We start from the raw sequence: 13,599 nt of genomic DNA, 5'->3' as shown, positions 1-13,599 counted from the left end.
ATTTTTATTAAGGAGTGGTAGGGTGGTACCCCCCAAAAGCCTCAGAATGAGGATACTAAGTTTGTGTCATGAAGGACATTTAGGTATTGCAAAAATGAAAAAAAGGGTCAAAAACAATTACTGGTGGACAGGTATTAGCTTAGAGGTGGAGAGAATGGTCAGGAATTGCACCCTCTGCGTTAACTCAGATAAGACACAGGTAACATTCAGACCCTCCTTGCACCCTGTCCCATGCCCAACTATGCCATGGGAGAGAATAGGTGTGGACATTATGGGTCCCATACCTGAGAATCAAGAACAGTGGTATGTATTAGTCATCATTGATGATTACACTAAATGGCCTGAACTTAAATTTGTGAAAACGCCAGACGCACATAGTGTAGTCAAGTTCCTTGATGAAGTGTTTGCACGGGAGGGTCTTCCCAAACAAGTTGTCAGTGACAATGGGGCACAATTCATGTCTGAAACATTCAAGAGTTACATACAAAGGCACCAAATAGTACACAAAACCACATCAGTTTATCACCCAGCGGGCAATGGTGCTGTTGAATGATTCAACAGAGTAATCAAAGGAATTGTCCAGATAGCTAACAGCAACAGCCTAAGCTGGAAACTGGAGACACTAAAAACACTGTGGGCTTACCGCATCACACCCTGCGAAACCACAGGACACAGCCCATTCTAGCTCATGCGGGGAAGGACTCCTTTGACCAATGTGGGTTGGGTCAAGGCATCCAAGAGAGTACACTGGTCCTCCCATCTTGTCAGAGAAAGGCTAGTGCGTGCACAGACAAATTGCAAAGAAAAATACGACAACAAGCACGGTTGTAAACAAGTGGAGCTAAAGATTGGGGACACTGTCAAGGTCAAAAGAAGTGGTCACATAGGGAAGGGCCAAGACAGATACACCTCACCCCTATCAGTGCGTAAGGTGTACTGCAATTCCACACTGTTGAGCGATGGTAGGGTGTGGCACTTCTCCGCCCTCTCTGCTTACAGAAAACCCACTGGGATCCCAAAAGTTACCTTGCCCACCGAACATACAAGTGAGTGTCCCGAAAACATCACACATAGCGTACACACCATAGCGCATCAGACTTTGATTCTGACTATGAGTTTCCTACACCCCACGCCATGGCTCACAGCAATATCACGCAGCCCACTTCTGAACCAGTTCACAGTCCACAAGACCTAGGTACGCCAGGTAGAGTTAGAAGACAGTTGCCTTCTATACCTTTACATGACACTCCTTTGCCTATCAGCAGGAGCCGGGCCGGAAGGCTCATCGTACCACCAGTTAAACTTTCTGACTACATTTGTGAGTAATTGTTACTGTATGCATTTTGTTCGCTAACCCCATTTTCATTGCTCTATCTTTCTCTCTCTCTCCCCCTTTCATTTCTCTCTCTGTTGTGTTTACTTATTTCTGTCCTCGCGACTTGCCTCGCGCTGCCTTCTGCCTCGAGCCTTCGCCCAAGGTTCCATGACGTTTACCCGTTCCATTATGGAACCTTGGGCGAGGGTGACGGTTGGAAGGACAGTTGAGTTTTGCCAGTTAGAGTGTCAGACGCCTCTTGGTGTCAGGGCTTTACCGGATTAAACTTTATTATTATATCCTTACCTGATTCCGGATTTCATCATTACAAATTGGCGACGAGTGCCCTGACGCCACTGCGGACCTGCGTGTGAGTTCGTATCCTTCACGACCCTCGTGTACCTTCCAGACGGCGTCGAATTCTGCCACGTTGGTGCTGGGGACGACCTTCGTGGACCATCGGGACGGCGTTGAATTCAGCTGTTCAAATTACGGTGAGATCCATGCCGACTTGTGTTGTGGCGCTCTCCCGCTTCGACATTGGATTTTGGGGCATTGACTGTTGTACTTCGCTGCCGTGCGCTTGATTCGCCCCACGCCTTGCTTCACAAGGGACGTTGCCTCTTTCTGGCGGTTTCCTGTGTTCAATCTAAGGCGCTTCACCTCAGGGTTTCAGCGAGTGCGCACTTTCCGCGTCACTGGAACGCATTGGCGGACATTTTGGATTGGGCTCCATTCAAACCTCAGCGGCCATTTTAGGAGCGTCTTGTACGCATTTACACGTTTCGAATCTTCATTTCTTCACAGTGATGCTCTCACTCAAGTTTGATTGAAATTAATTGATGCGCACACTGTCTGCTGCCATCCCAATCATTTTGGATGGTTTTTGTTCAACAATTATTACATAGTGTATTTCACGGTAACTGCTACCACTGCGAAATTGAAGTTTTCTTTTTCGCATTACTTCACTATTATTACTACAGTTGGCTCTTCAGTGATGCACACACTGCCTTGTGCGTCTTCATGATATTACTTTAGCTTTCTCACGTTGTGTATCTTTTCCTTTGTTTCTCATTGTTATCTCTATTTTCCTTATTCCTTCTTATTCTGCTCTTGCACTCTTCTTATTTATTTATTTCCTCATTCTCTTTCTTCTTGTGTTTTCTTTCTTCCTTTCGTCCTTTCCACTTTGTCATGGCTTCAGGCAATATTTGGAACCTTTCTCCACCTCAACCCTTCATTCCTGCGTCAGGTGATTTGTCTCTTAAATGGGAAGATTGGCGTGAATACTTCGAGAATTATACCTCTACTTTTGATGAAGAAGGTGAGGAACTTACTCCAGAAAGGAAGAAGAAAATTTTGCTGCACTGCGTGAGAGCGAAAACTATGAAGATTTATAACAGCATTAATAAGAAAGTGAGAGCTGCAGGGGATGACGACGTTTATGCTCATGCCTTAGAGGATCTTACTAATTACTTCAAACCTACTGTTTGCGTGGCAGTCCACAGGTACAAGTTCTTTCATCGCAAGCAAAATTCAGAGGAGTCCATTGAAGATTTTGTTTCCGCACTTAAAAACTTGGCTCTAACCTGCAGATTTGGTGGGCTTCATGATGAATTCATTCGTGACCAGATAATTATGCGTTCTGCGAATCGTGAGATCCAGGAGAAACTGTGGGCTAAAGGAGAAGCTCCTCTCCAAGAGATCATTGACATGGTCAAGAGAACAGAATTAACAGGTAGATGCGCCAAGGCTGTCCTTTCCGAAAAGAAAAGTCAACATTCTGAGGAGGATCAGACTATTGTGGCCAAAGTGAAACACTCTAGAAATACTACCAAGACGTCTTCTCATGAACCTAAAACTAGGAATGAATCTTCGTCGAAAGTCATGTTGACTGGTAACAAAAGATGTTTTAGATGTGGAAGCAAATTCCATTTGGCGAACGACAAAAACTGCTCTGCCCTTAAACAGAAGTGTACCAAGTGTGGAATTGTTGGGCACTTTGCAAAAATGTGTCATAGCAAGCAAAGGAAGAATTCTTACGTGAAAGTAGTCGTACCTGATGGATATGACATGTCGGATTCCTCTGATGAGGATGACATGAATCTTTTTGTGCTACTGGTTGATGATGACGTTCTGAATGTGAAGGGCAAAAGCAAAAAACCTGTCTGCCATATGGAGATTGGTGGAGTGAACATTGCCATAGTAGCTGATTCGGGTTCACCCTATACAATTGTTAACAGAGGTGTCTGGGAGGAAAAATTCATTCCTGTGATAGGCCGTAAGCTTGCCAGTCCTGACATTTCACCTAAGACTTTCACAGGAGAACCTATCGATATTTTGGGTTACAGGGAACTGCCTTTCTTGTTCAAAGACAGACAAACAGTTAGCAAATTGTACATTTCTGCCGTTGGTCCTTCTGTACTGGGGTGGAGGGACCAAGGTAAGCTGGGCATATTCCTAGATCCCAACAGCCCTGATCCCGTCTTGTCTGTGCAATCAGAGGATGCATATACAACGAATATCAAAGAGGAATTTCAAACTGTGTTTTCTGGGAAAATAGGGAAGCTTAAAGGATTTCATCATAAAATTGAGCTAAAAAAAGATGCCGTTCCGTGTATCCACAAATGCCGGAACATCCCTTTCTCAATCAGGGATGAAGTAAAATCAGAACTCGTTAAGCTACAAAAAGGTGGTATCATCGAACCCGTGGAGTCTGCAGAATGGGTCGCACCTTTGGTTTGCGCTAAAAAATCCAACGGCAAGCTCCGTTTATGTGTGAACCTCAGGGACCTTAATAAGAATATCCTTATTGATCAATACCCTTTGCCTAGAATCAGTGAGATGTTTTCTCGTACTAATGGAATTAAATGGTTCTCGACTGTTGACCTTACTGCAGCGTACCACCAGGTTGCATTACATCCTGACAGCAGAAGCCTCACTACATTTGTGACTCCATTTGGATGTTTTAGGTTTAAGAGAGTCCCTTTTGGACTTGCCTCTGCTGCAGCTATGTTTCAGAGGCTCATGCATATGCTATTTAAAGATGAGCCCAACTTATTAATTTTTCAGGATGACATTATGATCATGGGTACCACCAGGGAGGAACATGATGAGAATTTGTTTAGAGTTCTTAAGACTTTGGAACAGTATGGTCTTACCGCTGACATTCTGAAGTGCAAATTTGCTGAGACCAGTGTTACCTATTTAGGTCATGAAATTTGCGGTGAAGGCATCAAACCTAAAAAAGAGTTGTTGTCAGCCATCAAGGATGCCCCTTCCCCAAAGAACAAAGACGAAGTGAAGGCTTTTTTGGGGTTGTCTGAATTTTATGCGAAGTTTGTAAAAGACTTTTCTTCTAAGACCTTCCCTCTTAGACAGCTTGTTAAACAAGGATGCAAATTCGTGTGGTCTGATGAGTGTGAGAGGGCTTTTGGGGATATAAAAGATGACATTTGCAGAGCCCCACCTTTACAAGGTTTTAATCCCTCATTACATTCCATTGTCACCACTGATGCCAGCGGGAAAGGTTTGGGGGCGGTTTTGAGCCAAATTGACAGCCTGGGAGTTGAGAGGACTATTGCTTTTGCCTCACGCTCCATTACACCTACTGAGGAAAGATACTCCGTTATAGAGCGTGAGGCTTTAGCATGTGCATGGGGTTTGGGACATTTTCGGCAGTATGTCTGGGGATTTAACATTACCCTGAGAAGTGACCATAAACCCCTGGTCAAAGTACTTACTACTAAAGGTTTACAAACTGCCTCTCCCCGACTTGCACGGATTTCGGTGAGAATGTTGGATTATAATTACAATGTACAATATGTTCCTGGATCAAAAAATGTGGTTGCTGACTGTTTGAGTCGGTTACCTTTGCCTTGTACAGATGACTCCGTTGGAGAAATCGAATCTTTTTGTGTTGCTAAAATTCTGGATGACATTTCTTGTATTTCGCAACATGAATGGTTATCAGCACAAGCTGGAGACACTACTTTGTGCCAGATTGGAAAGTATATTGTTGAGGGCTGGCCCATAAAGAAAGACTTACCCCACAGTTTACGTACTTTCTGGGAATTGAGGCACGAGTTGTCATTGGAAGATGGTCTTATCCTCAGAAATGGCAGAGTCATACCCCCTACTTCCCTTCGATCCAAATTGCTCGATATCTGTCATGAGGGGCATCTGGGTATTGGGAAGACTAAGAGTAGGGTTAAAACCTCTTACTGGTGGCCGGGGTTGGACCTGGAAATAGAAAGGAGAGTGAGAAACTGTCTGGCTTGTGAAAACTCTGATAAGTCACAGCATACCTTGAAACCACCCCTTCAACCACTGTCAAATCCTTGTATGCCATGGACGAGACTGGGAGTTGACATTTTTGGGCCTATTTGGGAAAATGGTGAGCAGGTTTATCTCATTGTCTTAGTGGATCATTTTTCTAAATGGCCAGAAGTGGAAATTGTACAATCTGCTGATGCTAAAGCCGTCATCAAGTTTTTAAAAAGTGTGTTCATGAGGGAAGGGTTGCCCAAGTGTATTGTAACCGACAATGGCCCACAGTTCGTTTCTGACAGCTTTAAGCGGTTTGTCAATGACAATGGCATTTCTCACAAGACTACTTCCCTGTACCACCCTGCTGGTAATGGTGCAGTGGAGAGGTTTAACCGTGTTGTGAAGGGGATTGTGCAATTGGCCAATCATAATGATCTCTCGTGGAGGAAGGAATTGACTCACAACTTGTGGGCTTTCCGTGTGACACCCTGCGAGTCTACTGGCTCTAGTCCTTTTGTGTTATTAAGAGGCAGGACACCTATCACTAAAGACTGTATTGGGTGGTCATTCCCTAAGAAAGTTGACTGGTCTGTGGAATCGGTTAATAACAAGATTACACGTACCCAGCAAAGGAGTAGAGACCATTATGACTCTAAGCAAGCATGCAAACATGTCAATATTCATGTAGGACAGTGGGTTAGAGTCAAGAGTAGTGGTTTCGTCAAAAAAGGATTTAGCCGCTATTCGCAACCCCTTATGGTCAAGGATATCTTTTGCAATTCTGCACGTTTGAGTGATGGGAAGGTGTGGCATTTGTCGTCCCTGTCATTGTGCCGGGGAGATGGTACCTTGCCCCCACAGTACTCTGATCCAGGGAGGAGGAGTGGTTGCACCTCTTCTAGATATGATTGGATTGTTGACGACGACATCCACCAGGGATATTCCCATGTAGGTAGCGAGGTTCCACCTTTAAACGATCCTGGGGAGGGCACCAGTGGTTGTTCTGTCTTGAGGGGGAATTCCACCAGTCTTAGTGACTCTAGTGTTGTTTCCAATGATCAACCTATTCCTGAGAGTTCCGCTGGGGAGACCATTGTTCGCACGTCATTTGATTCCACTACTCGCAGTGCTGACGATACTCCCCAAGTTGGAATTCCTGATACGCCACAAGATGGTTTTCCTCCTCATGAGCTTGACGTTGGTGTTTCCAATGTTAAAGAGTCCACCGTAAGTAGACACGGGAGAGAGATAATTCTTCCTAAAAAGTTACAAGATTTTGTATGTGATTAATTACATATTGTTTCACCTCTTGCTTTTGATTTTCCTGTAACCATATTTTCCCTTTAGTTCTTTCACTACTTTGTGGTTCCACTTATCCTGTTTTAATTTTATTCTGTAAATGAGGAGATGTGTTGTGTTTACTTATTTCTGTCCTCGCGACTTGCCTCGCGCTGCCTTCTGCCTCGAGCCTTCGCCCAAGGTTCCATGACGTTTACCCGTTCTATTATGGAACCTTGGGCGAGGGTGACGGTTGGAAGGACAGTTGAGTTTTGCCAGTTAGAGTGTCAGACGCCTCTTGGTGTCAGGGCTTTACCGGATTAAACGTTATTATTATATCCTTACCTGATTCCGGATTTCATCATTACACTCTCCTCTAAAGGGGGGGGATGTGTTGTGATTGACATGCTTCTGTCCCTGCGAGGACACCGTTACTGCATTGCGCCTATGTGTCCCTGCGCGGACACCGTTCCGTCTGATCTGTCACCAGCTGCCAACCGTCCTTGTTTGACAGTTGACAGCTGATGACCTTGCAGCAGCCGCGTCCGTTACGCTCCAAGTTTCTGTCGGAGCCTGTGTTGGCAAAACTTAATAAAGAACTCTAACCCATATCTTTCTAGAATATGTGTCGTTACTACGCATTCCGTTGCAACGCATGCCTTTACCCCTCATGTGTTACAACGGAATGATTTTTCTACGCATATCCTTTACCTCGATTATTCCTTTACCACGCATTTTTTTTGGGGGGGGAGACCCCCCCAAGCCCCCTTTTTTCTTTTTTTTGCCTTTTTCTCACCTCTTCGCCGACACTAAAAAAGGACTGAATCGGAAGAGGAAGAAGACGTTCCGTGAAGACGTTGCTTGCGTGGTAAAGACGGTCGTGGAAGCAATACGCGTTGTAAAGACGTTTACGAGGTAAGTTTACCGTGGTAAACGTAACGCGTAGAAAAGCCTTCGTGGTAAAAGCTGTTTCCCATCTTTCTACAGCCTCCAGGAGTTCTTTACACTGTGTTGATAAGCTGTTGCTGATAACCTTATCTCTGCTAGGATAGCCTTGTTTGTTTAGGGTTTATGGGGGGGAGGGAAGGGGAGGCATCTTCTCAAAATGAAATCCCGTCTTCCAGAGAGAATCGTGGCCACAGCTATTTTCATTAATTTACAGTTATGCGCTGCCAATGCTTACTAAAAATCGCTATGTTACGATTTTGTTTATTATTAATATTGCGCCAATTTAAAGATGGCAGCTGCACGTCTAGCGCGATGACATCATTGACGTCATGAATCATGACGAGGCCATCTCTCCGTCCTTCCTGCACGTACCCTCTCGTGCTCCCTCCATTGCTTATTAACCTGCGGCTCCTTAGGCCCGCTTCCGGGAGTGCAATCTTTAGAGATCTGCGAGCAGAGCAATGACAATAAAACACCCTTGTCTGTGAAGTGAGCGGGAATCTAAACAGAACAGCAAGGCTGCCTCAGAGCTGAGCGTGTTTGCGGCCTGCCAGAGATAAGGCCGCTAATTCCAAAGGATCAAAGGCCGCTCCCACAGTGAAAATGCAAACAGAGTAATTTTACTGGCTGTTAAATCGTTATTCTATTGTATGCATTGCACGGAGCCTTGCATTACCCCTTCCAGACTGACACGGCAACTTGTGATGACCAGTGATGGGATGAGATGGCATCAGCACAGCTCCATTGTAACATGACTCGGCGCCCGCGCTGGACTCTCCAGGGGAGCGTGGGAGAGAGCAGGGAAGCTCCCACGTGTGCCTGTTAAAGGTATTTTAGTCAGGCTCTGAAGTGTTAGTTCTCTCAGATTAAAAAAAGTGTTGCAAACTTCATGAAAGGTGCACACGCTCCGCCGTCAAACATTGCAGCTGCTGCTCAGACGGGGACAGGGCTTTTCCACTAAAAGCGATGCTTGTTTTGAGATTAAGTCTGCTGGCCAAATCAGTTAGTATTGGAGATATTCATTCTTATAAAGTAGTTCACTGATGTCCCCAAAATCCCTCGGTTGGCACTGAGGGATATAGTTGCATGTCGGTTGAACACGTTTTACATGTTTCAGAGAACTGTATAGTGCTGCTGTGATGTGAAGGCACTATTACTAAGTGTATTTTTTCGGTTCAAAATATAGCACGAACTTGGGCCTAGGACAATACAGTTAATTACATGATGTATTTAAATTTTTTTAGGCACTGGGAGGTTAAGTGATTTTCCCAGAATCACAGGGTATTAAGCTGAGGCCGGCATTTGAGCCTGGTTTGGCAGCACTTGCTGCTACAACTTCTCTCACATAGGGAGCAAAGTGTCAAGTGTTTTGGAGGACTCCCCTTTTAAAACTATTCAGATGCTTGCTGGCGAAAAACGTCTGCTGCAGACAGGTATCAGGTTTGAATCTCGACAAGTCCATATCAGTCTTTTATCTTTGCAAAGCCGATATATACACCTTTTATTATGATTGGTCTGTTCAGTGCATTGTTTATTAATGGTTCATATTGGTTTGGAGAGTGAATGTGATCTGATCAATTCGACCAGGGATTTTATTAGTTTACATTATTATGCAGGTGTGTGTACTGTAGGATTTTGCAGTTCACAGCGGTGAATGGTTTTAATGTGTCTGCTCAATGGTGCCTGTGCTGCTGGACTTTATCATTGGACAGTTATATAGCTTTGATACGGTGCTAGGTACAGTTTAGCTAAGGTGGTCCTTTGGTACTGTGAGGTAGGTTGCGTGGAGTCTGTTGATGCAGTGACACAATTATGGTGCCATTTTGGCAATATGACACTCTTATTACTTGTACAGCTGATGCCATGTCGTCCATGGGCACCCTCACCATCGATTAATATGTCCGGCCTTTCCTCATCATTAACAATCAGGCCCGCAAGTCCAGGCTCATGGGACTGGATGCTTTGAAGGTAAAGCATTTCTTCTCACCGCAAGGCAGAGCATAGCAGGGACGAAACATAAGTGTCAGCACCGACAAAAACTTGTTTCCCCTGCTTCTAGTACATAGGAACTTTTGAACTTCCTTATTTTATTACTTGTTGCTTTGTACCCCGGGATCTGTATATTAAGTGGTGTTTTCCCGAAACTGTTTTTTGCACTTCAAGTGACACTCTGGTGTGGGAATTCATTGTTTCATAGGCCTTGGGGGGATCATCCCGGTAGTGGAACGTTTTGCTATTGTTTTGATCTGCATTGACTCGATAAAGGGAAGCCCAGTTTATCAAGATATCGCCAGCATACCGACGCTAAGTTAACATCCTTGTTGAAAACAAGAGAGTTGGAAAAGAACGAGATTATGTATACCGTCATTGTTGTGCTTATTTAAAAGCATGTACTACCCTACTGCGTTAATAATTGCACCAACCTGTGCAGCTAGTGTGCTGAATCAATTGACCAACAAAATAATGGTAATCCTGCATTTTAATGATGGTTAAAGGTATATACTGCTGTAGATATTGTAAATGGTTCTTAAATGAAAACTCACCCACAACTGCTGTATCCTTTTTAGTGCCCTTGGTGATGCCTTTGAATTTTACAAAAGAGGGAATAGTTCTGATGTGAGGGGGAATAGAGTTCCAGATTTTAGGCGCGCTCCTGACGAAGGATCGTGCCGCAGTTTTTTTTTCTCGAGTGGGATGAGAAGGAGGGAGTTTGAGCTTCTGAGGTTCCTGCCCTGACCGGCTTTTTTTAATTTGGCCGTCAAATATTCGGGTTTGTCGGTGTGCAGGGCTGTGTGTGTGAGGCAGGCTGTTCTGAAGCTAACTCACATTTCGACTGGGAGCCACTTAAGTTCTCTGAGTGCAGGAGAAATTTGGTTGAATTTCTTGATTCCGGTGACCATTCTGGCTGCCGCATTGAGAGTTGTTTTGAGGGGAGCCAGATGTGATTTTGCTATTCCTGAGAGGACTGCATTCCCATAGTCCAGTCTTGACAGCACCAATGCTTGGGTGGCCTGTTTGAGATCACTGGGCGGAATGAAAGGTTTTATTTTGTTCAGTAGCTTTAGGTTAAGGAAAGCGCTCTTAGCTGTGTTCTTGATGTGTATGGTCATGTCCAGTTTTGGGTCTAGAGTGATGCCTAGTGATTTGACGGAGTCAGCCAGGATGAGGTTCCCGTTGAGCGTACCAACGGCTTTTAGCCATTCAGCAATGTGGGGGTTCTCCTCTTTGTTCGAGATGAGGAGTATTTTGGTTTTGTCGGTTTATTTTAAGGTGGTTACATGACAGCCAGTGTTGAACATCTCTCAGTACGTCATTGAGTCTTTAAATATCTCTGATGGAGGCGGTTTCCAGGTAGATCTGGGTATTGTCAGCATAAAGATGGAAGCGGATGTTGGCTTTTTTGAATAGTTTGGTGAGAGGTTCCATGTAGATGTTGAAGAGTTGCGGGAAGAGCACTGAGCCTTGAGGGACTCCCTTGTTGACTGGGTGAAGGTCGGATGCAAAGTTTTTAATTTAGATTTTTTGAGTGCGATTGTGTAGGAAGGAAGTGAACCTTTGGATGACCACCTCGCCAAGTCCGGCTCTTTCTTTGCGAGCCCTAATGAGGAGTTTGTGGTCTACCGTGTCGAATGCTGCCGGTAGGTCTAGGAGAATGAGGAGACAGCATTGGTCAGAGTCTAGTGATTTGTGGATATCGTCGATGATGTTGAGGATCGCGGTTTCGGTGCTACATCCTTTTCTGAAGCCAGACTGATGGAAGTCAAAGAGGTTGATATTGTCCAAGTGTTGGGTTAGTTGTTGGAGTACGCATCTTTCTAAGATTTTGGACAAAAGAGGAAGGTTAGAGACAGGTCTAAAGTTATTCCAATCCTTTATGTCAAGTCCGGGTTTTTTCAGCAAAGGAGTGACTTGTCCCACTTTAAGCAGTCTGGAACGATTCCATTTTTCATGGAGCTGTTTATGATCGTGCACCAGAGCGGTGCTAGGGTGCACTTCAGCTTTTTGGTCAGTAGGGGGGGAATAGGGTCTAGGACATGAGATGAGGGTTTAGAGGTGGTGATAAGATTGATTATCTCAGTTTCCTGAATGGGGCGGAAGCTTAGCCAGGATTTAGTAGAGGGGCAAGGAGAGATATCATACGACCCGGACGTGCTGCTCTTTGTGGGGCGGATATTGTTGGTGTCCAGTGAGAGTTCGATCTTAGTAATCTTGTCATTAAAGAAGTTGGCGAAGTTGTCGCAGAGTTCTTTGGACGCCTGTATTGAGGAAGTAGCGGGCTTGGAGTTTTGTTGCCTGATGATGCTCTTTGGGTCTATTTTTTGAGCTGTCCAGCGCAGAGTGGAACAACGTGGATTTCTTGTTCTTGATGTGATTGTTGTACTTCCTACAAGCTGTTTTGAGTTGTTCGCGGAGGGTGGAAGTTGGGTTATTCCTCCAGTTTCTTTCTTTGGCTCTTAGTTGTCTCCTTTCGGAGTTGATGTCAGTGTTGAACCGTGACCTGGACGGAATGGCGCGACTTTTTTTTAGCTTTAGTGGAGCTAGTTGGTCAAGCATAGCCACCAAATTTGAGTTGTAAAGCGAGGTGAGTTCGGTTGTGGAGAGGTGGTCGTTGAAGTAGGGAAGGAGTGAGCTTATCCTTTCTTCTAGGGCTACCATGGGAATCTGGGTGAGGTTTCTGGCCCATTTGGGTGGTCTTGCATAGGTGGCTGGGAGAGTATTTTTTTGGTTGATGTGAAATAAGATCATGTGATAGTCCGACCAGTCCACGGGGAGTATGTGGTCGATCGTAATTGCGTCTCGTTGAGCAATAATGGCATCCAAGGTTGCTCCATTGTAGTGCGTTTCCTCTGAGCAGTGTTGGGCTAAGTTGTTGTCACAGAGAAGATTGGATAACGTTTGAATTATCGGGTTGTTTGTTTCATTCCACCGAAGGTTTAGATCACCAAGAATTAGATTGTTGGCGTCCCCTAGTGCGCACTGAGCAATCAGGTGGGACAGATGTTCCCCGAATGCGGAGGTGTTGCCTGGTGGGTGATAGAGAAGGTGGCAGAGTAGTGCTCCATCATCTTTAGTGTTTATACTGGCGGTAAGACATTCAAAGGTGTTGTAATTGCATGAGTCTATTTCCATGATGGCGATGTTGTCCTTATGAATAATAGCTACCCCTCCCCCTCGTTGGTCTTTTGTATCTTTGTTAATAATGGAAAAACCTGGGGGCACAAGCATATCTAAGCATGGTGAGGAGAGCTCATTGAGCCTAGTCTCCGTGATGAATGCAATGACAATGTCCTGCGAGAGGATGGCTTCTGCTAGTTCGGTTGCATGCATAGAGGCCTATCTGCAGGTAATGAGCATGCAGTTGGTGGAAAGCTCTTTATTGTTGGGGTTCTTTCCCCTGAGAGCCCTAGGTAAGGTGGTGAGGAAGGGCGGTCTAGGGGGTTTTGTGAAAGGATGGTCTCTTCGGAAACCCGTGATCACTTGGATCTTGGATTTTGGGGAGTCAGTAGGAGGTGCGTCGTATGATGAGGCTAGATCGGCCGCTTCTTCAAAAGACACTGCGGCTTTGGTTCTAGTGGGTCTTGATGCCATGGTCTCAGTTTCGGTGTGAATGCTTCTCTGTAGCCTGGGCGCGGGGGCTTTGTTTCCTAAGGTTTTCTGTGACAGGTCCTCAGCGTCCGTTCTTGAGGGTCTCTGTATCCGTGTCGCGGGGCTCGCTACGGGCCTTGTAGCTTGCTTAGGGTGGATGGAGCTGGACGGAGAGGGCGCCCTGGGAGGGGATTGCTGGGGCA

At 45.2% G+C, this 13,599-nt stretch overlaps 1 protein-coding gene across 1 annotated transcript in view; it reads left to right on the top strand.

Annotated features, from left to right (window-relative positions):
- The first annotated feature begins 8,256 nt into the window (after positions 1–8,256).
- Positions 8,257–13,599, top strand: part of LOC146782906 (N-acetyllactosaminide beta-1,3-N-acetylglucosaminyltransferase 2-like) — an 85,879-nt gene continuing 80,536 nt past the window's right edge. The window contains exon 1 of the mRNA XM_085640038.1: positions 8,257–8,638. The gene's annotated coding sequence lies outside the window, so the exon portion shown is untranslated. The remainder of the gene's footprint in view (positions 8,639–13,599) is intronic.

This window comes from Triturus cristatus, chromosome 12, assembly GCF_964204655.1.
Source record: "Triturus cristatus chromosome 12, aTriCri1.1, whole genome shotgun sequence".
NCBI lineage: Eukaryota > Metazoa > Chordata > Amphibia > Caudata > Salamandridae > Triturus > Triturus cristatus.
This window is presented reverse-complemented; position numbering and strand designations above follow the sequence as displayed.